This window comes from Rhincodon typus, chromosome 41 (assembly GCF_021869965.1).
Source record: "Rhincodon typus isolate 14 chromosome 41, sRhiTyp1.1, whole genome shotgun sequence".
NCBI classification, from domain to species: domain Eukaryota; kingdom Metazoa; phylum Chordata; class Chondrichthyes; order Orectolobiformes; family Rhincodontidae; genus Rhincodon; species Rhincodon typus.
In genome coordinates, this window is record NC_063372.1 from 1988408 (window position 1) to 1992073 (window position 3666).

Here is a 3666-nt window from a genome sequence, read left to right on the forward strand (position 1 = left end):
CTCCATCTAGTCTCAAGCCTGTATTTCTCAAACTCTATAACACCAACTCCCTATTGTTCCTCTCCATAACCCCATCTCTTCATCGTTCTTTTATATTCTCTATCTGTCCATTGACGGTCTCTAGTCTCTAACCCCTATCTTTCCACTGCTCCACTCTAGTCTCAAACCTTCATCTGTCTGTTGTCCCTTTCAAGTCTCAAGCCCTCTCTCCATTGGCTTGTCCTCATCTCCAACTTGCACCTTTCCATTTTACTTCTCTTGCCTCCAACCATTGTCTCTACTCTACTTCTATGGCTCAAACTCTAAATTCTCCATTATCTCTTTTAACCCCTGCCTTTCAACCCTACTCCTCACAACTCAAATCCTTATACTATCATCATCCTACTTTGTATCCAAGTAACCAACACTGACTCCTCCATTGTCGCCCTTCTCGTCCCTCTCTTTCTGCACGTAATCCAACAGAGGATGCCAACCTAGAGTGGCATGGTGGCTCAGTGGTTAGCACTGCTACCTCACAGCACCAGGACCCCGAGTTGGATTCCACCCTCAGGCGACCTCAGTCTGTGTGCACATTCTCCCTGTGTTTGCATGGGTTTCCTCCCACAATCCAAATATGTGCAGGTTAGGTTGATTGGCCATGGGAAATGCAGGGTTACGGGGATGAGTGGGAAGCTCTTTGAAGGGTCATTGTGGACTTGATGGGCTAAATGGCCTGCTTCCATGCTGTAAAGATTCTATAAAACAAAAACCCACCAACTTCCAGTGAACCCACCAGCAAGGAAGAAGAGGGAATACTGCTCTTACAGAACACAGATCATTTTGGTTGGGCAAAGATTGGAGACCCCAGCGAGGGAGAGGGAATATTTGCAATTTGGGTATTAGGTTTGTGGTTTGTTCAGGTTGGGTGGGGGGTGAGGGGGGGTTGGTGTGTGGCTCTCAAAAAGTCGAAGGACGGGCCCCTTGATGCCTTATCCTCCCCTTCACCCCAAGTTACTACTCCTTCTGCAAACTGCCACTCATTTTGTACTCAGTGAAATGTGTTGCTTGCAAGTGTTACACACAAGCAGAATAATGTCATCCTTTTGACAAATATTGAATCCTTTCATTCAAGTATTGGTTTTACTTTGTCCTGTTTCCTGTCCCTTAATGGTCTTAACTTTTAGTGCTCAGTTCCACATATAATGATGCAGCTGGCACGTGAGTCTTGGCAATGAGTGTTTGGCAAGCTGTCTACCATGATAGCAGAGCCAAATCTAATCTTTTTTCCCAAATGTTAACACACAAGCCTTACTACAGTAAGCTGTCAACTGGAGACTAAGCCATATCAAGAACCTTGGCTTCACTTCTCATTCCCTAGAGTGTGAGCAATGAGTTCACTTGCCTTTCTCCATATTGTTGACCAGTTCAGTCAGAATGAGCTAGGGTTCACACAAAATCTACCTTCCTTTCGACCTCCATCATCCGAACCTCGCCAGATGCTTTTCACAGATGAGATTCTCGTGCAGAAATCCCTGCGTCTCAGGAATATGTTTGACCACTTCTACCTCTATTGATCCTTGAACCTCATAAAGATCATTGGTTATGCCTGAAGGATCCAGTTAATGACTGTCTCCCTGAGTTGGCCGGTTCTGTGACTGTTGAATAAACACTAATACAGTTCAAGCATTACTTTGGATACATGCGCATTATAAAAGTAGTAGGGGAAAAAAAGCGATTCAGCATAAATATCAGGGTAGTTTTAGAAAACAAATTTCGAGGAGCATCGGTGGTTCAGTGGTAGAATTCTCGCCTGCCACGCGGGAGGCCCGGGTTCGATTCCCGGCCGATGCAACTAATTTTGTGAATTACTCATAATTTGACATTCAGTATTAACAGCTTATACTTCTCAGAAACAAATCTCTTTATTTAACTTATACAGCATTGACTGTATTGTTTAGGCAAGCAAAATATAACTAAATCCAGCCATTCGTTTTTAATCTAAAATGCAGACATAATTTGATTTGACTTGAACAGTTTCAAACTCATTGATTTATTTTCCAACTCTTTCCAGGGCAGTGATTTGCAGCAGAGTTTATTTCATGAAACAAGCAGGATAGAGATTTTCTGCTGATTTGGAGTTCACGAATACACACGTTGTCCATTCAAATGATTTTTTCTCCTTATCTTTCGTCATTAATTATTTAAAGATCGCAGAGGATATCGTGAAACTTCACAGAAGCCTAATCAGAGAAAAAAAAATCTTCCAAACCAAAGAAGGAAGAAGGCAGAGTTTCGGCTAACAGTGGGTTTTATAGTTGGAGAGGCAGAGATATTTTAAAAGAGAGCCGTTACATTTGTTTTTGTCCATAAGCTGTGGGTGTCGCTGGCTAAGTTAGTGTTTATTGTCCATTCCTTTTGTTTTAATTGTTCATTCACAGTACGTAGGAGTCGCTGGCTGGGCCCAGCATTTATTGTCCGTCCCTAGTTGCCCCCTTGAGAAGGTGGGGGTGAGCTGCCTTCTTGAACCCGCTTGAATGTCCATGTGCTGTATGTAAACCCACAATGCCCTTAGGGAGGGAATTCCAAGATTTTGACCCAGTGACACGGAAGGAACGGTGAGATATTTCCAAGTCAGGATGGTGAGTGGCTTGGAGGGGAACTTGCATGGGGTCGGGGTGGGGTGGTGTTCCTATGTATCTGCTGTCCTTGTCCTTCTAGTTGGAAGTGGTTGTGGGTTTGGAAGGTGCTGTCTGAGGATCTTTAGTGAATTTCTGCAGTGCATTTTGTAGATGGTACACACTGCTGCTGCTGAGTATTGGTGGTAGATGTTTGTGGATGTGGTGGCAATCAAGCGGGTTGTTTTGTCCTGGATGGTGTCGAGCTTCTTGAGTGTTGTTGGGGCTGCACCCATCCAGGCAAGTGGGAAGTATTCCATCACACTACTGGCTTGTGCCTTGTAGATGGTGGACAGGCTTTGGGGAGTCAGGAGGTGAATTATTTGCTGCAGGGTTCCTTTTGTACCCAACTGGATGAGTTGAGTTTCTGATCAATGGTAAACCCCAGGATGTTGATAGTGGGGGATTCAGTGATGGTAACGCCATTGAACATCCAGGTGTGTTTTGGGCATGGGGGGGTGGCTGGTGATGTAACACAGAGACTGGCTCGCCCACTCCACCCCCACGCTTGCTCCCATTATACAGACAGTGGGAGGGGGTTCAAAATTGGTAGCCCCCACTCAGCATACACAAATAAATAAATCAGCTGCCTACTCCATGCTATAGTTGGCATGGGCTATCAGGCAGGAGTGGGATTCACGATTCTTTTTGAAGTGCTGAAAACCACAGGATTGAGGGACATTAGCTAACATTGGAAGGTACTCTTTGTCCATTGAGAAGATAATCCTGCTTCCTTCCTTCCCACTCGCACATTTTTTAAGACACATTTTCCTACCCACTCCTCTCCTTGAGTTGGCAGAAATCCCCCATCCCAAAGCAAGTTTGGTGAGGTCTCCAGTGCAGACCTGCCCTGCGCTCAGTGGGGAGCTCTGGCACTGGCAAGACAGATGGAACTGCCAGTCAATTAGATAGTTTGTGGCTGTGCCACCTGGAGCTCATGTAGCTTGTGTTTAGGGATATGGGGTTAAAATTGAATCAGAGATAGTAGGAACTGCAGATGCTGGAGAATCCA

The 3666-nt window shown here is 45.0% G+C and overlaps 1 non-coding gene across 1 annotated transcript; it reads left to right on the forward strand.

Moving 5' to 3' along the window:
• Positions 1-1759: 1759 nt before the first annotated feature.
• Positions 1760-1830, forward strand: trnag-gcc. Its single transcript has one exon. It is a non-coding gene; the product is annotated as a tRNA-Gly (tRNA).
• Positions 1831-3666: the final 1836 nt, after the last annotated feature.